At 42.6% G+C, this 21,095-nt stretch overlaps 1 non-coding gene across 1 annotated transcript; it reads left to right on the forward strand.

The window, feature by feature from the left end:
• Positions 1–957: 957 nt before the first annotated feature.
• Positions 958–1,059, forward strand: LOC130471109 (small nucleolar RNA R71). Its single transcript, XR_008931782.1, has one exon. It is a non-coding gene; the product is annotated as a small nucleolar RNA R71 (small nucleolar RNA).
• The last annotated feature ends 20,036 nt before the right edge of the window (positions 1,060–21,095 follow it).

The following is a 21,095-nucleotide window of genomic DNA, read 5'->3' on the forward strand; positions in this document are numbered from 1 at the left end:
GGTGCATTGCCATAACCACTAAGGTTTGGTTGATATTGGTTGCCAAAGGTCCTCGGTCCATTGAATTCGGGAGGTGTAAATTGAGACACACCATATGGACCTCCCGAGTTCAAAGGATAACCCCCACTAGAGGCACCCCTATATTGCCCATAAGAGTAGTTGTAACCCCCTCCACCTTGATGGTTGGGATTATAACTACCTTGATTGTATTGGCCTTGATTGCCAAAATTTTGAGGTTGACCATAGGGCGCTTGGCCTTGATAGCCTTGTGCTCTATAGCCACCTCGGTTTTGGCTATCATACCCACTTCATTGGCCATCTCCTTGGTGGGAACCATACATAGGGGGCCCTCTAGGTTGCCTAGCAAATTTTGATTGTTGGGGTTATCATTTCTAGACCTCTCATTCAAGGCATGAGCATATTCCACATCAAAATCACCTTCATACGAAGGGCCATAATCCAAAAAAGACACATTATGAACCAAGGGGCATGCATTGGGGAAGTGACCATAATCTTGGCAATTATCACAAAAAGAAGTGCCCCAAAGGCATAGTGTCATAGGAACTCACTTTGCTCTTCCCCTTAGTGAGAAGAGTGGCCCTAGGTGATGGAATTGTAGATGGTGATGGTGGTTGGCTTGTTGCTCTCCCCGCGAATGGAGATGGTGGTTGGCTTGGCGAGCTTTCAAGTTTCTCCAACCTCGATTTAAGCTTCTCAATGATCCTAGCTTGCTCCATAGCATAGACCGATCCTTTACCATCATCATTTCTTCCCTTGCCATCATAGTCCCTTGCACCAACGTGCCAAGCTTGATAATTTTGGACCACGTCCTCAATTATCTCTTCGATTTGATCTTGGGTCTTGTTCATGATGGGACCTCCCGCGCCCGCATCAAGGCTTGTCTTTGAACTTGGATTCAACCCCAAGTAGAAGGTTTGAAGCAACAACCATTTAGGGATCCCATGATGAGGGCATTCCCTTTGGTACTCCTTAAACGATCCCAAGCTTCGAAAAGTGACTCGTCTCGTCTTTGCTCAAAGGATTGGATCTTGTGGGGATATTCCGTCGTCTTTCCATGAGAGTAAAACTTACTCAAGAAGGAACTAGTCACCTCGTTCCAAGTGCGAAGTGAGTTGGGATTGACCTCCTTGTCAAGCCAATCACTAGCTCACCCAAGTAGAGAGAAACGAAACAATGTCAACCTCACATAGTCCGATGTGAAACCGTTGTGCTTGATTGTGTCACAATAGTCACTATTAGAATTCTTATCTTTAACGACAACCCAATAACGACAACACAAAAAACATGTCGTGAGAAGCCTTATTATGTCATACTAGTAACGACAAATCCGGTTAGTTGTCGTTAGCATTGAACTTTACAAATTAAAAAGAAAAAAACATATATTTGTTCGTCGTTAATCCCAATAAACCTATAACGATGGGTATCAAATATTTGAAACACATGAAAATTGAGTAAAACACCCCTTGCAAAAGGTAGCAAAGGCGCCGTTTCTCAAACCCTTACCTGGTGAGTTTTCATCTTCTTCTTCTTTAATAAAATTATAATATCTCCATCCTAACATTCCATCAATTAACGATTGTGTTTTTATGTTTTGCTTCAAATTTGGGTCTTGAATTACAGCGAAGATCCTATCTTTAGCTCTCGATAATCCTGGAAACTACCTTGCTTTATATGTTGAAATAAGATGTTTGTTTACTCTCAATTTTATGCTTTTACTTTTAATTCGCGAATTCCCAATGAAAATTTTAATTTTGTTGGTCTAAATTTTAATTAGGGTTTTTGGCCCGAAATTTTGCTACAGTTCTGGTTTCTGACTTGAAATTTTGCTATAATTCTAGTTTATATTACCTAATTAAGCTATTTTTTTAACAATTTTATTTATAAAATTTGTGATTTTGAAGTGGGGTTTCTACTTTTATAGATAATTTGATGATATAGATTGGTTCAAAAACAACCAACTCGATATCCAACATCTGAAGAATGGAGCATCGAAAATCAAAATCAAGGCCATCGTTTTGGGAGCACATCAGATCTCTCGTCGGTAACTCGAATTTTACCCATTTGTTTTTTTGAATCACTCTATTTTTACATTGCAATTTCTTTGTTTATGTGAATTGGATAATTGGATGTGTATTATGATTATTTCATCTAGTTCAAATAATCAGTAAAAAACAATTGAAATAAATATTTGTTAACATGAATTGAAAATTTAGTTTTTATACTATTAAGTATTAACCTGCAATTCGTTTTGTTAACATGAATTGAAAATTTAATCTTCATACTATTAAGTATTAACCTTCAATATAGTTTTCATACTGTTTAAAACGGATGCATCACTGCAGCAAGATGAGAAGGTGGGATGGGGAGCTGTTGTCAGGGATGAAACGGGAATGTGCTACTGATTGCAGGAAGGAGTATGGTGGGGGCTCGGGGGCTGTCAGTGGTGGAAGCCGAAGCTGCTACTGTTTTGTTTGGTCTAAGACTCACCTATGATGCTGGCTACAAATATATAGAGGTAGAGATGGACTGTCTTCACCTGGTCTTAATGTTGCAGGGGAAGAGGAAGGAGGCGACGAGAGTGCAGATGAGGGTAAATGATATTGCTGCATATGTCAGTAGTTTTTATGATTGCAACTCCATTTTGATACTAGAAAATGTAATAAAGTGGCACATACAATGGCTAGAACCTCCCTCTCTTTTGATGAGGAACTTCTCTGGTATGATGAATCCCCACCAAACATTTTACCCCTTGTTCTGATGGAAAAGAGTTTGATTAAATGATAACTACGTATTTTACCCATAAAAAAAACCTGCTATTCATTTTCTTCTTGAATTTCATAATTAGTGATTTACTGGGCATGTGTGTTAATTGACATAAACTTTTCGCACTAGTTTACATGTTGCAGCAGATTAGTTATATTCTTATAAGTTTGGGTGTAGTTGGATTTTGAATGTGCTTAGTAGTACCTTTGAGTTTAGTCATATTATTGATTATTGATCCTAATAAATTCATATTTTTCTACTTTGGTTATGCCCACAAACAATTCTATTATTGGTGTGATTATTGTGTCTCTTAGGATGTATTTTTTAAGTTTGTTTCTTCAACTTGTTTCTAGCTGCACCATTACCTTTAAATTTATTTCCTATATTTGATGGAAAATTTACTTATGGGCATATGGCAAAACTTATGTTGCATAGAGTAGCTTCATTTAAAAGGGTTTCACTTATAGGAAAATGTATGTCAAATTTTATTTTTCTAATTTATTTCTCTTAATGCCTTTTAATAGTAATAACAGATGTGTGTGTTTTTTTAGTATGCGGGGGTCTGTGTATGTGTGCAGGACTTTTGGCAGAGGCATGCAAATGTGCAAGCTGTTGTGATGGGCTGAAGCTTAATTGGTGTGTGCGTGCGAGGCTTGCAGGGGAAACCTAAATCATTTGATGTACTCATTAAGTTATGTATTTCTAGGATACCGTAGGATGGAACTAAGTGCTAGATGTTCTTTTTTCTTTCTTACTATTAAGGGAATTTTGCGAGAAATTGATTTTGTGTTGCCATATTTTTGGCTAAAAATATTATTTTTATACGAAGTTTTTTTGTTCCTTTTCATTTGAATGAGTAATGAAACATTTTAAGCAATATATGTTATTGTTATTAGAAGCTAATTAAAATTTTGGTGAAAATTTGAACATTTTGTTACCTCGACTTAGTTGGTCGATAGTTTCTATTTGTTTGACGTTATTGCATGCATAATAACGACAACAAATTGAACCGTCGTAATAAATTAACGACGGACGAAGTATTTTGTCGTTGAAAATTCACGACGAACATCGTCGTTATAACCAATAACGTCGGAAGCTGTTACGACAAAACCAACGACCAACTAAGTTCGTCGTTAAAAGTTTTAACGACGAACTTTTAGCCTTATAACGATGAAAATGTTCGTCGTTATAAACCATTTTTCTAGTAGTGAGTGCTCGAATTGTTTGAGGTGTTCTTGAGGCGACTCATTGCTCTTCCCACAAAAGGGGTGGCTTTGAACCAAATTGATCAAGGCGGGCTTGATCTCAAAGTTGTGGGCACTTGTTGTGGGGGCTTGGATACCGCATGTAGCTTTGAATGCCCCCGATATTCCCAAGTTCTTAACCGGGAGCGCCATATTCTCAAAAACTTGCTCACTCTCTTGTTGTTCCTCACCAACACTCAACGATTCGAATCTGTTATTGCTTGATGAGATAGACCGAACACGTCTTAGTCTCCTAAGCGTCCTCTCCAATTCAAGGTCAAGAGGATGGAGGGTCCTTTGACGAGCACGCCCCCTAACAAGCATACAAACTCAAGAAAACCGTGAGCAATGCCAAGGAAAAGAAATCTAAGCAAAATTGCAATGTTTTTGTATTTTCTAACGATGAACTAGTCTCAACTAACTCAAAAACAACTACCGTTCCCCGGCAACGGCGCCATTTTGATAGCGTGTTTTCCGTCATTGATAGGTCAACACCTCAGCAAACAAAATTTATAAAACCGCTGGACTAACAAACTATATGAACTATAGTGGCAAGTATAGGGATCGTCCCAAAGAAACGGTGGTTATCGAGTTTAGATGTCAAGCTAGCTCGAACAAGAAGTTTGGTTTGAATTATCGCTAAGAAACTTAAAACTAACAATTATGCGAAGTTGAATCAAGAAAAGGAAACGTTAGGGAGTCGGGGATAGGCTAGGGAAATTGGGGGAAATGAACTAAACTATCTAGCAATGACGATCATGCAACGACTTGGCAACTAGGAAAATAGCATCAAATGACGTGCTCACCACCTCTCGGATGGAGCACGCGAAGCAACCTAGCCTAAGGAAGAGCTTTCGCCTAATCCTAGACTAAACTACTTGCATATAATAGGCACAACTATTTGCTAACACAAGATAGGCTCACAATCTCTTGCCAAACCTAACCTATGCTTCCAATTGAATCTAATCAAGTAGCATTTGCAACTACCACTCAATTAAGCATGGATATCCTATCACCAAATCATATTTAATCACATTAATCAATCAACAAACAATCATCAATTTCCCCTAATTAAGCCCCTAGATTCTCCCCTTTCCCTAACCTAATTCTACTCACTAATCATTCTAAGAATCAAGAAATCCATTAATTCTAGACTAGCAAGCATAAAATTGAAGGATTAGAAAGAGAGAAGCAAATAGTAGAACAACTAATTGAACAATCAACTAGAAAATTAAGAATCAAGTAACTAAGTAAAAGCAAGAAGAATTCAAGAATTAAAGGAATTCAAGAACAATCAACAATCACAACAAAAGCAAGAAGTAAGAAATTGAATTGAATTGCAAGAAATTAGAAGGAGAGTTTAAGAAATTACAACTTGATGCTTCAATGGAGGAGAGTTTCTCTCTCTAGAAAATGCTGAAAAACTATTTTGAGATTCTAAAAAAATGTTAAACTAAAATTCCACACAAATAAAATAAAAGAAAAAACTACTAAAAGTTTCCCAAATAGAAGCTGAAATTCGAAAATATGCAGTCCGCGCAACCATTCGGTCGCACATACCCTCTGTGCGACCGAACGTAAGAAATCCATTCGAGCAAACATTAAGCCCTGTGCGAGCAAACGCAGCGAAGAACAATTCCTTCGTCATGTGCGACCGAACGAGAAATCCTGTTCGGTCGAATGGTGTTTTCTTGGCTCATGTCTCCTTTGCAGTTTGATTCGGTCGAACAGAAAGACCTGTGTGGGCGCACAACTTTTGTGCGGTCGAACACAATGACATGTGCGGTCGTTTACCAATTTTGGGACATTCTGCCTCAAAAAATCCATTCTGTGCTACCGAACAAGAAGGAACTTTCGGTCGCACAAAACTGCAGATTCCTTGATGCCATCAACCCTCCCCTGTTCGGGCGCACAAATCACCACTCGATCGCATAAGCCCTGTTTTGGCTCAATTCTACTTGTTTTCCATAACTTTTCAATATAATCACCTATAAAGCACAAGATGGAGAGAAACTTATAAAAATAACACAAAAAGCTATAAAAACTATATAAAAGCATAACAAACTAACATGAAATCCTATCCTAGGAGCGACATAAAATACCACTGGGTATAGCTCAAGTTCGACCCCCTTGATGGCCATTATTGTAGCTCTGAAGTTCTTGAGGTGGTATTTAGGATTGTCGGTAGACTTGAACTTTGAAATATCATTGGCGGAGAATTTGTCTGGCAGATTCGCCTTCCCCTTGAGGTTATCCTCCATTGAGGTGCCAAAGTAGTTCTCTTGATTATTGACTTTACTGACCAGAGTCTCGATCTTCTTGGTTAAGTCATCAGTAGGCGCGCCTTGCTCCACAACACCCAGTCGGTTGCTTATGTTTTCCACATTGGCGTTGAGGCTGGTGAAAGCTGCTAGGAGTTGAGTGAGTTGATCGGAGGCAGGCATTTGGACTCATTCTCGAAAGGGATTGGAAGCTTGATTTGTAGGAGATGATATGGCTGCTTGTTCGATGCCGGCTATGCGGGAGGCTAGGGCTGATGGAGTTCTTTTCAACCTCTCTCCTCTTCGGCGAACCCACAAGATCCTCGGACTCCTATTTAGGACACCACATGATTTAGAACTTGGACTTCCCGATACATGATATGATATGCATGCAATGAATGAAACCTAGACTTGACTCTAAGTGCCACTCCGAAGATTCGGTTTGGATTTTTGTACTTGTACTCGGGATTTGCAACCCGTTGGAAGTGTTTGAGAGGAGCCTTCATTCTTTTGTGGAAGTTGACTCTTTGTACTAGAACTTGGAATGTCGAAAGAATATTTCGACCTATTGGACCTTGGACTATTTTAGGGGAATTTCAACCCATTGAGAATTTCGAAATTGGACTTGTACTAGAAGATTGAATTTTTTATTATTTCAAGGGAATTTCAACCCGTCAATATTTTAGGGGAATTTCAACCCGTCGGACTTGGAATATTTGAAGGGAATTTCAACCCATTTGAAAGGGAATTGATTTTGTACTATTTCTGTGAGGGGGTCGAAAAAGCACGAGGCTAATGCGTGACCTTGTCCCTCGTGGGTGTGACGTTTCTTTTTGTCAAATCAAGTGTAATTGGATTTCCTGTGAGTTTACACCCAATTGACTAGTAATATAGGAGTCGTCATTCAGTTTTTAACGACAATGATAAAAACTGACAAAACCCGGTTATCGTGACATAAAGGGAGTGCAATTATGTTTGACCACGACGGCCGTAGGTTCCCTTGTGATCCCTGGTGTGGGGATCTCTCAACATACACCCGCAAGGTAGAGATTGAGGGTTCGGGGGACTGTAACTACCAAGAGGAGTACTCGCTCTTCGATAACTCCAGAGGCAGGATATCCTTACTAGCTCAGCATAAATAATTGAAGGGACATGCGTTAACTATTAAACTAATCTGAGTTGGTTTTAACAATATGCAACATATAGTACTAGATCGAACGCGATTATCTGATTTAGATTGTTTTAAGGGACCTAGCATGATAATCCAATTTCCTAACATATTATCTTTATTAGGCGTGATAGAACAATCAGATTTAATTAGTTTAACAGTTCATGAAAAGGGTGAGGAAAGCAATTAAATCATAGAAAAGGGACACATTACGACGTACCCTTGAGAGGTGCGTCACGGTTCTCAGAAAACTAACCACTTTGACTTTGCTATTTCTCCTTTTATTTAACGAATCTCAAGTTATGGGACAGGATACGTTCTGTTCGATTTATGGATCGATTGCGACAGAACGCGTGATCAGTTTTTGCAGCGTGAGGCTTAGGCTTAGGGCCGGGGTTTAGAGTCAATACTCAGAATAATAATTGTGTCCTTTTTCACGTCGAACTTGAGCTATATTTATAGAAAAAAGTTCGTGGAAAGATAGAATTGTAGAGCTCTAATCCACGAGGAATTAGGAAAGAATACGTCCCAGGTAATTTCAGCGCCCAGAGCCAGGCGTTGAAAATAGGATCTGGGCTGTTTTCTTAGTCAGATTCAGATTCCTAGAATCCGGAGTGTTTGAGACTTAATCGAGTCTTTTAGTGCGTATTAACCTTGTGACGGAATGCGTCTGGGCCCGTTACGAACTCTAGGCTCGTTAGGATTTTAATTAATACGTGACTCTTATTTTCGAATCATATTAGGAATAGGATTCTCTCATAATCTCTATCTCATTTAGGATTTATGTTGGAGTGCAACACCTAATTCTGACAGGTTTCTATCTTTTATGACTTGCCACTTTTAACAACTACCCATTACGACAGTTACTATTTTTAGCAGGTTTCCATAAATAGCAGGTTTCTATAAATAGCAGGTTTGGGGTGAAATGAAAAGGGGTGATCGAGATTCGTTATTTTATAGGAGATGCGTTGTCAAGTGGAGATTTATCCTTTCATCATTGAACCTTCCCTTTCGGGAATGGGGACAAAAGTAGGTGTCTACAGTTAGCCCCCACTTTGACTGAGTCTTGGAGTAAGACGATGGTCAAAGTATTAGACGTAGTGCGCCACACAAGTCATGGTGACCTGCTTTTGCGAGGGTCTCACGAGCCCCCGAGTGATATCATTTGACTTAAGGGTCATCACTTGAAGTGTCGACATATCCCTCACGTGTCATTGGGATTTGTCAACGGATAGTATAGAATACTCCCTCACTTTGTCATTGGAAGGATCTAAAGAGGCGTAGGAACTCCCTCACTTTGTCATTGGGAGTAGCTACAGATGTTTTCGAAATCAAAGCTGTAAAGTGTAATTGGGCCTGGCCAAGCCCAATCACGAGGTAAAAATGTTTTTAAAGATTCTCATTTCCAGGGTTAGCTAAATGAGAAAACCCCCCTTGTTTTTATGGGACGTAAAACGAAGGAAAATCCAGCACATCGTTCTTTTTTGGAAAAAACGGAAAACCATTCTTTTAAATTTAAGAAAAAAGGAAAGCTACTCACATCGTTCTTTTTTGGAAAAAACGGAAAACCAATCTTTGGAAAAAGGGAAAGCTACTCACATTGTTCTTTTTTGGAAAAACGGAAAACCAGAAAAAGTTATCGCTGCAGCGACTAAGGACCTGCGCGGTTAGTGACGCAGACCCCGCCGGCTAAAGATGGCGAGCCAGTCCGCTAAGGGTGGACACCCCGTCCGATAGAAGTGGACGAATCTGTTTTTGAAATTTGAAAATAAGGACCTACGCGGTTTGTGACGTAGACCCCGCCGGCTGAAGATGGCGAACCTGTCCGCTAAGGTTGGACACCCCGTCCGATAGAAGTGGATGAATCTGTTTTGAAATTTGTTTTGTGTTTATTTTTTGAAAATAAGGGCCTGCGTGGTTTGCGCCGTAGACCCCGCCGGCTGAAGATGGCGAGCCTGTTTCATTTCGTTCTTTTTTTTGAAGTCTCTATTTTTCGAAAACTGAGGATCTGCGCGGCTAGTGACGCAGACCCCGCCCGCTGAGGGTGGGCGAGCCCATTTTGAATTTCTTGCTTTTTTATTTTGCCTATGTAGAAGGGCTTTTGTGATTACAACCTGTTGGTGGGTCGCAATATTTCCCGATTAGGTGTGTCCTATAAGTGAGTCCACACTGTGTATATTTTTTGTTAACGATATTGCAAAACACCGTTTTTGGGAAAGAAATATCAAGATAACGGATATTTTACACAAATAGGGATTGCGCGTGCCCGACAGCGAATATTCGCTGTCTGGGAAACACTTTCAGCGCCCAGCTCTGGGCGCGAGAATTTCTAACGCCCAGAGCTGGGCGTTGATAATGCGAAGGGGAGACTGGTCTTTAGATACGCGGACCGTCTCCTTCCTTTCCCATTTCCACCATTTTCGCTCAAACTCCTCACCTCTTTCAACTGATTTTTTTTTTGCTCGTTTCTTCATTTTTCTTTGCGAATTCTACTCCAAGTCACTCCCTAATCTTCCCAATGTAAGTAATTTTCAGTAATTTTGAGCTTTTGTGTCAATTTCAGTATTTTTGGTCAAGTTTTTTGTGCATGAAATTGATTTGGGGGTTTTTCATTTTGTGCCCCTTTCCTTCAATTAGATAGTTGGAAATGTTCTACATAACATGTTAATTAATTTGTGCATGTTAATTTTCGCAAGTATGTTGATTCTTGTTGAATTTGGGCATGTTTATACTAGCCCCCAAGTATACCTACGACTCTAGTGTTTTCTTACAATGTAGGTGTTTTTGGTATATTGCTTGCGTTCCTCATAATTCATGAATGACAAATTATGGAAGAATTTTGATTTTGCTGGAGTTAATTTTTTTTGACTTAGGGAATTTTTGCTCAATATGAACTTAGTATCATGTTTTTAGGGAACAAAAATTGTATGACTCCATTTTATGAGCAGAATGCACTCTTTTAGTGATTGGTGTGAGTGCCAATTTTGTTAAAGGTATAATGCCTTGTTGTATCGTTGATCAGCATGTCGGACGAGTCGTCACCTCCTTCTGGTGGCCACGAGGAGCGTGGCATGACGCGTCAGTCTACTGGCGCGGGACCCCTATGGGTGGGTCCTGAGTTCTACGACGGTCGGGACCTGCACTACGACCTAGAGCACCACGTGACTACCCGCCTTCACGCGAGGAGGGACACTACGGTTCGCGGCTACGGTGCAGCGACGAGCGAGATTGTTTTTGGTTTCCTGAGCTCGGACACCCAGGCTTTGGTTAGGGCGAGCTCACTGTTTCTGGTGGTCGAGACTTTCTGGGAGATACTGCGGCTTAACATCTCCCTGTCCTTTCTGCGGTCGTTCATGAGGTGGTGGTGGGATACCACCAACACTTTCCATTTTCCTTGGGGTGAGATGACGATCACTCCCGAGGACTACACGGCTTTAACGCGCTTGACCTTTACAGGGAACCCCGTTCGCCTGAGGTCGGATGGCCCACCGCCGACCGTTGCTGAGGGTACCAGGCTCCTGGGCTCGTGGATGGGCATGAGATTGCCTTTGTACCAGCCCCATGAGATACCTTTTGCTGACCTGATGTGGGCCCTGGAGCATGGGGTGGAGGAGTCGTCTTCCAGATAGGCCCGGCTGTTCTACCTCCATTTTATTACTTCCACTTTTCTATCGGGTCCGACTGACACCTTTGACCCGGGGTGGATAGGCATGGTGGAGGACGTGTCTACGCTGGGTGACTATTGCTGGGGCGATTTGGGCTACGCGACGCTCGCCGGCCAGATGAGTGTGGCGGTGCGCGACTCGGACCCGCGTAGACGTCACTTTGTCATTACATTGGCGGGAGTGCCGCGTTTGATCGAGGTATGTGCCTAGCCTTTCTTTTGTTTTCTCGCTTTTACCGGGCCCCCTTTTTTGACGTATTATTGTCTTTTCCTTTTATAGCTGTGGGCTTTTGAGGACTTGCCTTGGCTGGCTCCCCGAAAGGGGCAGAGGCCTTTGGAGTACCCTGCCGGTCGTCGTTGGGGTTGGAAGAAGAAGCTGACTCCGCGTCCACCGCCCGATACCGTGTGGGATCTCATTCGAGACGGGAACCCTGAGCATGTACAGAATCTTATCCTCTATCTCGTATTTTGTCATTTTTCTTTTATTTTCTATGTGCGAGATCTGACCGTGTCTGTACAAAACAGGTGGTTTGGACCCCATGGCTCTCCTTTAGGGGTACTTATGCTTCGGTCAGGGATAGTTATGCCCTGAGCCAGATGCGGGTCTTGTTCGTTGGCCGCCGCGACCCTGTCTGGTACCTGGGAGAGCGGGTACGTATGCAGACAGTCGGGGTTCTTTCGGTGCCTAAGCCTCCGCCTGCGACCATGCTGTCTACTCGTTCGATAGGCGAGTCGTGGAGGGTCCACTCGAGGACTGGCGTGCCGGCGACGGAGTTGGTGATAGCGGGAGCTAGCTATTATCATTTTATCCAGGATTCTCTTCGTCTCCCAGAGCCTGGCGTTGTGAGTTGCTCTCTCTTTTTGTACTGATTTTTTTTGTTAGTGTTTTCATGCTCGTGCCTATGTGTTTATGTTTACTGTGTTTTGTGCAGGAGTTTCCTGACCCTTCGTTAGGGGGATGGGTGCTTCCCGATGCTCGGATCTCGTATACCGGAGAGAGTGGATCCGAGATTGTGGAGACTGTCCCGGAAGACCGGGTTTTCCATGCTCCGCTCCCTGAGGGAGTACAGGCGGTATGCACCTTTTATTTGTGCACTCTTCTTATATCTTTTGTTTTTTCCTTTTGTTACTAACATTCCTGTTTCAGGTTCCGGCCCGTACGGCCAACGCGATGGTGGGGGTGATCAACCGATTGAAGTCCGCGTTGGTTCGGGCCCGATCTAAACTTTCTTGCAGGAGCCCCCACTCCACTCGGGTAATGTGCCCTCTTTTTTCTTTTAATCTGTACCTTTTGTTTGGCTTTCCGTTACTCACCCTCCTTTTTGTTTTTTGCAGACGGGGGCTGGACGAGCCGGGGCCGACGACGCAGGTCCCTCGGGCGGGGAACGTGGTCATGAGGAGAGAGAGAGGGCACGGCACTCGCCCCTACGGCATCACCGTTCCGATGTGGGGGCGAATTCTTCCGGGGAGAGGTCCGAGCCGGAGCGTAGGCGACGTTCCGTGTCGGTGGCTCGAGAGCCTAGCCCCGAGTTGCAGCCACAGCCTCATTTTCTGGGTGATTCTGGCTGGGGGTCCTCATACCGCGGGGAGTGGAGTGGATGGACCGACGAGGCTTGGAGACATGAAGCCGATGACGAGTCTTAGGCTTGCCTCCTGTTTTGTATATATTCATTCTTGTATTCCGCATGTACATATATTTTATTTTTTGCAAATTTTTGGTGCAAGAATGTTTTGAGCCTTCCATGGGCTTTGCCTCAACATATTATAGCAGTACTAGCTTTCTAAACCAACGACGAATTTCGAAAAGAGAAAGAATTCCATATATAAAAAAAATGAGTTCATACAAGAGTGCACACATATTTTTAGACTAGACGACTACTTGGGGTATTACATATGCATGTTCACTATTTTTTCGTTTTTTGCCGACTCGTGCCATACTCCTTTGTTGGGCTTGTTCCTGAAAATTCTTGTGTCTTTGTTTTCATTCTATTTGGCCTTGCCCGTGCATGGGTTAGGGTATAGTGCCCTTTGTAATATCCTTTTGTCTTGATGTGCTCCATGACTTTAGTATTTTTTAATTTTTATTGGACCGAATCTTTGATAAGGATTGCCTACGTATCTTGTCAGAATCAGGTCGCGCGTAGTTCTAGCTATGATTTTTTGAAATTTTTGAAAGGGGTTTTCATTACACATCTGCTACCCCCCCCCCCCCCCAAGTGTTCGTGGTTCTTTTGATGATCCGGAAAAGGAGTACGAACACTTGCAGAAGCGGGAGGATAGGTGGCAAGAGAGAATGACGCCCAAATTCGGGCGTAGGAAATATCGGCGCCCAGGCCTGGGCGCTGAAACTTTGTCCTTCGTCCTTTCTACTTTAGCGAGTTTTAAGCCGTTTGCTTAGAGTAGTGCGCAGAATGCTTGCTTATGAGTCTTAATGTGTTTTATTAGATGCCTTAACTCCGGACTGAATTTTATTAAATATAGTACTTTTTCAATTGGTCTAAATTCATGAGGTTAGCGAATTCCGCTCCATCTATGTCGGCTAGTTGGACTGCTCCGCCAGGTAGGATGGTCTTTACAAAATATGGTCCGGTCCAATTAGGCCGGAATTTTCCTCGAGGGTCCGTAGTAGATGCGCGGACTTCTTTTAACACAAAATCTCCTTCTTTGATATTTCGAGGTTTGACTCTCTTGTTGAATTGCCTTGCGATGCGCTTTGATACACTTGCACGTGATGTAAAGCTCTCAACCTCCGTTCGTCTAAAAGGACGAGCTCGTCGTACCTAGCTTGAAACCAATCAGCCTCGGGCAGCTTGCTTTCTAGGACGATTCGGAGGGAGGGAATTTCCAACTCGATCGGTTGAACTTCTTCCATTCCGTATACCAAGGAGTAGGGTGTTACTCCAATGGAGGTGCGGATTGAGGTTCGATAGCCCCATAATGCGAAGTGTAATTTGTTGGGCCAATCCTTATAATTTTCGGCCATTTTTTCGATTATGACTTTAATATATTTGTTGGCCGCCTCTACCGCGTCGTTCATTTGCGGCCTGTAGGGAGAGGATTTAAAATGTTTGACATGATATTTTTCGAGCAGGTCTTGGACTTCGGCCCTAAAGTGGGAACCTTGGTCACTTATGATTTCATGTGGAACCCCGTATCGACATAATATGTTCTTTTCTAGGAATCGAGCGACATGTTTGGCCGTTAATTTTGCATAGGAGACTGCCTCTACCCATTTAGTGAAGTAATCAATTGCGACTAAAACGTACTCGTGTCCCCCTACGCCTGTTGGTGTTACCTTGCCGATTATATCTATACCCCAGGTGGAAAAGGCCCATGGAGAAGTGAAGGTGTATAGTTCTGAGGGAGGCAAGTGGTTAAGGTTACTGAAGATTTGGCATTTTGGGCAAGTTTTTACAAAGCGATGGCAATCGGTTTCCATAGTGGTCCAATAGTACCCTGAGCGGGATATTTTGCGGGATAGCATTTTCCGTTCATATGAGGTCCGCACACGCCGTTATGGTATTCTTCCATTAGTCTTTGGGCTTGGTTTTGGTGGACACAAAGTAACTTGATTTTATTCGGCGTGTATTTGTACAGTTCCCCCAGAATTATGCTATATTGTGAAGCGAGGAGGCGTAGGGCCTTTTGTGTTCGCGGGGAGGTGTTTGGGGGAAATTCCCCACTTGTTTTGTAACGAAGGATGTCCGTATACCATGGTTCTTCTTCGGTGTTTTCAGGTTCGGAGTCTATGGCACAGCAATAAGCCGGCTCTTTCCTTCGTTCGACCCGAAGGGTCATTCCGTCCCATTCATTCGGGATGTTGAGCATTGAAGCTAGCTTTGCTAGTGCATCCGTGAATTGGTTGTCGTCTCTTGGTAAGTACGTATACTCGATTTTTTCGAATTGCTCGACTATTTGGTCTAAGTGAGCTTGATATTTTGAGAGACTAGTGCTTCGGACCTTCCATCTTTTGGATATATGGTTGATTATTAGGGAAGAATCCCCGAAGACTTGTAGATGCTTGACTCCGAGGCTAACTGCGGCCTCTAGCCCAACTATGCAGGCTTCATATTCGGCGGCGTTGTTTGTGGCCTCGAAGTCAAGTTTGACGGAAATTGGTATATGGGCCCCTTCGGGACTAACTAGGAGAACTCCGACGCCGCATCCATCCTGATTGGACGCGCCATCGAAGTATAGTGTCCAATAGTCGTCTCGTATCATCAAAAGTTCCTCGTCATGGAGGAGGTAAGCTTCCGTGGTTTCCTCATTCGTGGCATGCTCGGCCAGGAACTCGGCTACCGCTCTTCCTTTGATTGTTTTTTCTGGCATGAATTTTAGGTCGAATTCTGATAGCATGACTAGCCACCTGGACAGGCGACCATTTAGGGCGGGCTTTTCGAACATATATTTTAAGGGGTCTAGTTGTGATACTATATGAACAGTGTGGGCCAATAGGTAATGTCTGAGTTTTTTGGATGCCCAGACGAGGGCGAGGCAGGTTTTCTCAAGTTCTGTGTATCTCGTCTCGTACTGTATGAACTTCTTGCTCAAGTAGTAAATGGCTCGCTCGGATCCATGTACACACTGTGAGAGCATAGCTCCCGCTGCAGTATCCGTGACGGTTAGGTATAGGCGTCAAGGCATTTCAGGCAAAGGCGGGGAAAGGACGGGTGGTTTGCTTAGATATTCTTTGATTTTATCGAAGGCAGTTTGGCATTGTCCATTCCATTCGACTTTTTCTTCTTTTCTTAATTTTTTGAATATTGGCTCACAAGTCATAGTAAGCTTGGAAATGAACCTACTAATGTATTGCAGCTTTCCTAGGAAGCCCGTTATCTGTTTTTCAGTTTTCGGTGGGGGCATTTCGGTAATGGCTTTGATCTTGGATGGGTCAATCTCGATTCCTCGCGTACTAACAACATATCCTAGCAATTTTCCAGAGGTTACCCCGAATACACATTTTTGTGGATTTAGTCTCATGTTATATTTCAAGATTCGGGTGAAGAACTTTCTAAGTGCCGGGAGGTGACCGTGCCGGTCTTTAGATTTGACGATCATGTCGTCTACATAGACCTCGATTTCTTTGTGTATCATGTCATGGAGTAACGTGGTGGCTGTTCTTTGATAGGTGGCCCCCGCGTTTTTCAAACCAAAAGGCATTACAGTGTAATAATATGTACCCCAAGGAGTAACGAAGGTTGTTTTTTCCATGTCTTTTTCTGCCATAAGTATTTGGTTATATCCGGCGTACCCGTCCATAAAGGAGAGAAGCGCGTGTTCTGCGGTGTTGTCTACTAGTATGTCAATGTGAGGTAGAGGGAAGTCATCTTTGGGACTGGCTTTGTTGAGGTCTCGAAAGTCTACGCACATTCGTACTCGTCCATCTTTTTTAGCTACGGGGACAATATTGGCCACCCATTCTGGGTAGTTGGAGACTTTTATGAAGCCGGCGTCTAATTGTTTAGTGACTTCTTCTTTTATTTTCAAGGCTATCTCTGGTTTGAGCCGCCGTAGATTTTGTTTTACTGGCGTCATTTTGGGATCTAGCGGAATTTTATGCTCAGCGATTTCTCGATCTATTCCTGGCATGTCTTTGTAGGACCAAGCAAAGCCACCCTCGAATTCCCGCAAAGTGGAGATTAGATCGGCCTTTTCAGTGGGAGTTAAGGTGAGGCCAATTTTAATGATTTTAGGATTTTCTTCTGTTCCAATATTTACCGATTCTGTGTCCTCAATTATAGGAGTTTTGAGTTCTTGTTCACTTACAGCTTTTATTAATTCGGTATATTCCTCTTCTGGCTCTTTTTCGTGCTCATTAGTGGCGAGACATTCTGCATTATTACTCGGATTTTTAAGCGGCATATACTCAAAAGTTTTGTTTATCTTATTAAAGTCATGAAGCATTACATCAAAAAGATCTCCCGGAGTAGATATTTCCGGGTCTAAACTATTTTTGGGAGGGGTTACAATTTTGCTAGGTTCGGACTCGGAGTCAGACTCGGATTCAGACTCTAATTCTTCGTACATCGGACCCTCTCCCGCAGATATCTTGAACTTCATCCCACGAGCATTAGTCCATTTGAAAGTCTTGCGCCACCCTCGTTGGATTTGGTCATCTTTTGAGGGTGATGGAGCGATCAACTTAGTAGGATCGAACAATTCATCTTGAAGGGCTAATGCCATAATTTCGGTTTCATTCCTTGCTCTTTTCTTTTCTAACCCAAACAATAGCCCGAAAGCATGTGAGTTGGGGAGCGTTTTTGACATAGCATGGTTCTTTGAGGCGAGTGGCCTTTGAGAACGTAGAGGGTCGTGTTCCAGAGCACGCATCTCTTGGGTTTGTGCGACCTCTAGGTATAGATGTTCGGGATATGCTTCTTCCATCGCGCTCCTTGATGGCTATCACGGGTAGGTATTCAGGGGCCCTGCATTATTGTTGTGGAGTAGGAGACACATTAGTTTGTTTCGTGAGTCGGTTTTTAGACGTTTTATGACTACCCTTAAGTCGGACTAGTATATTTGAACTACTATGTGTGCAATTTGAACTCTTTATATTTTCGAAAATCTTTGCCCGTGTGACATTTATAATTATTGGCAGGTTCGGTTTTGGTGCCGAGCATTGTCGTCGTAGGAGGCCTAACAACGACACAAAGAGTTATTTATTTTTTATGAGTCGCTTTTAGAATCGAGTGCTTTTTCTTACGCCCTCGTAGCAATTTTTTTTTTTACGAACGGTTTTTTGTGCTACGTATTTTCCTTTTGCGCGGGCACCAAGGCTGCTGCGCCTGACCAGAAGGCCAAGCAGCAACTTCAGCGCCCAGCGTAGGGAGTGAGAAATGCTGGCGCCCAGCTAGGGGCGTTGAAAATGCGTCCCTGGCTGGTTCTCGTTTTCTGTTTGCGTCTACTTTTGTTTATGCGACTTCGATTTCGCGTGCTTGCCTAATAACATCCTTTACGCGTTGTGCAGCATTTGTGGGATTCGTTACAGGCCATCCCGGGCGTCGCTTATTTTTGTGGCGATCGTTCGGGTTTGCGGAACACGTATTTCGGTATAACTCTTTGGCAAATTGGTTTATGAATGTTTGGGAAATTTTTAGGGTCGTTGGTTTTTCTAGGATAGTTTGTCACACACAATCATATATTTCGCTACACATAACTAACATTACACCATGAGGCAATAATAATATGTCATGTAGTTTATGATAGGCTTCTATAGGTAGTTTTTGCGCCTGGCTTGGTACCGCTTCTATCGCAGATCCAACACATGCCCCGGTCGAGGTAGTGTCTTCAACAGACGAATTTCGCCCAAGAGGCCAATCACGATGTAAGCCAAGGGGGCATGCACCAATGAGAAGGACCTAATGGGCGAGCGATTGGGTTTGGGACGGGTGTACTACTAGCGAAAGTGCCGAGTGGACAACATTCGAAGCGTATGCACCCCCCGGTTGGCGATGGGTATCCTTAGTCCCAACTCCCGAGATGAAACATCCAAGGGAGCCAAGACTCGTTATGCGGTTCTGTCCGTTCACATTAATATGCTGATTTTCAGGTCGTCCCAACTTGATGGGGAAATAAACGCGGGATAGGATCGTTTCACCCTTCGGCTATTTTGATTACCTACAAGCACGAGTATTTCCTTCACTATCCCCAGTGGAGTTGCCACTGTGAGGGGGTCGAAAAAGCACGAGGCTAATGCGTGACCTTGTCCCTCGTGGGTGTGACGTTTCTTTTTGTCAAATCAAGTGTAATTGGATTTCCTGTGAGTTTACACCCAATTGACTAGTAATATAGGAGTCGCCATTCAGTTTTTAACGACAATGAGAAAAACTGACAAAACCCGGTTATCGTGACATAAAGGGAGTGCAATTATGTTTGACCACGACGGTCGTAGGTTCCCTTATGATCCCTGGTGTGGGGATCTCTCAACATACACCCGCAAGGTAGAGATTGAGGGTTCGGGGGACTGTAACTACCGAGAGGAGTACTCGCTGTTCGATAACTCCAGAGCCAGGATATCCTTACTAGCTTAGCATAAATAATTGAAGGGACATGCGTTAACTATTAAACTAATCTGAGTTGGTTTTAACAATATGCAACATATAGTACTAGATCGAACGCGATTATCTGATTTAGATTGTTTTAAGGGACCTAGCATGATAATCCAATTTCCCAACATATTATCTTTATTAGGCGTGATAGAACAATCAGATTTAATTAGTTTAACAGTTCATAAAAAGGGTGAGGAAAGCAATTAAATCATAGAAAAGGGACACATTACGACGCACCCTTGAGAGGTGTGTCACGGTTCTCAGAAAACTAACCACTTTGACTTTGCTATTTCTCCTTTTATTTAACGAATCTCAAGTTATGGGACAGGATACGTTATGTTCGATTTATGGATCGATTGCGACAGAACGCGTGATCAGTTTTTGCAGCGTGAGGCTTAGGCTTAGGGGTTTAGAGTCAATACTCAGAATAATAATTGTGTCCTTTTTTCACGTCGAACTTGGGCTATATTTATAGAAAAGAGTTCATGGAAAGATAGAATTGTAGAGCTCTAATCCACGAGGAATTAGGAAAGAATACGTCCCGGGTAATTTCAGCGCCCAGAGCCAGGCGTTGAAAATAGGATCTGGGCTGTTTTCTTAGTCAGATTCAGATTCCTAGAATCCGGAGTGTTTGAGACTTAATCGAGTCTTTTAGTGCGTATTAACCTTGTGACGGAATGCGTCTGGGCCCGTTACGAACTCTAGGCTCGTTAGGATTTTAATTAATACGTGACTCTTATTTTCGAATCATATTAGGAATAGGATTCTCTCGTAATCTCTATCTCATTTAGGATTTATGTTGGAGTGCAACACCTAATTCTGACAGGTTTCTATCTTTTATGACTTGCCACTTTTAACAACTACCCATTACGACAGTTACTATTTTTAGCAGGTTTCCATAAATAGCAGGTTTCTATAAATAGCAGGTTTCGGGTGAAATGAAAAGGGGTGATCGAGATTCGTTATTTTATAGGAGATGCGTTGTCAAGTGGAGATTTATGCTTTCATCATTGAACCTTCCATTTCGGGAATGGGGACAAAAGTAGGTGTCTACAATTTCAAGGGAATTTCAACCCGTCAATATTTTAGGGGAATTTCAACCCGTGGATAGGACTTGGAATATTTTAGGGGAGTTTCAACCCAAGAATAGGATGTGAAATTTGAACTTGTACTATTCCAGGGGATTTTCAACCCATTGGAGAATTGGAACTTGTATTATTTCAGGGGATTTTCAACCCGTTTGACAATTGGACTTGTATTATTTCAGGGGATTTTCAACCCATTGATAGAAGGTGGAATTTGAACTTGTACTATTTCAGGGGATTTTCAACCCATTGGAAGTATTTTGAGGGATTAAATTTGTATTATTTTAGGGGAGTTTCAACCCATCGAATAGGAATTTTAAACTTGTATTATTTCTAGGGAGTTTCAACCCATTGGAAATGTTTGGAATTTTGAATTTGAGAGTAATGGAGGGCAAGGATTTGCAGCTCGAAATGAGTTTGAAGTTGGAATTCAATTCGAAGTTTGAACTTGGAACTGGAAAGGACGCACTTTTGTATTGGAATGTGAGGCTTTGGATATGGAAAATCCGGCATTATGACGCCATAGATTTGAGACATTGAATTTGGGGATTTGAAATTCCGGCATTATGCCGCCGTGGACTTGGAATTTTGAAGTGTTTGGAAATGAGATTGAATGAGGGAGATTATGCCATCATGGATTTGGAATTGGAAGCTTCGAATATAGGACTTGAGATTTGAGGGTTTGGAATTTTTGAACTTCGAACTTGAGGTTTGAAATCGGCATTACGACGATATGAATTTGGAACTTGAACTTGAGGTTTTGAGATTGGCATTGGCAACTCGTACTTGAGGTTTAAAGACTTGAATGTTTGGACTAGAAAATTCGGCATGACGCCGTTGG

This window comes from Spinacia oleracea, chromosome 3 (genome assembly GCF_020520425.1).
Source record: "Spinacia oleracea cultivar Varoflay chromosome 3, BTI_SOV_V1, whole genome shotgun sequence".
In the NCBI taxonomy this organism is placed as follows: Eukaryota; Viridiplantae; Streptophyta; class Magnoliopsida; order Caryophyllales; family Amaranthaceae; genus Spinacia; species Spinacia oleracea.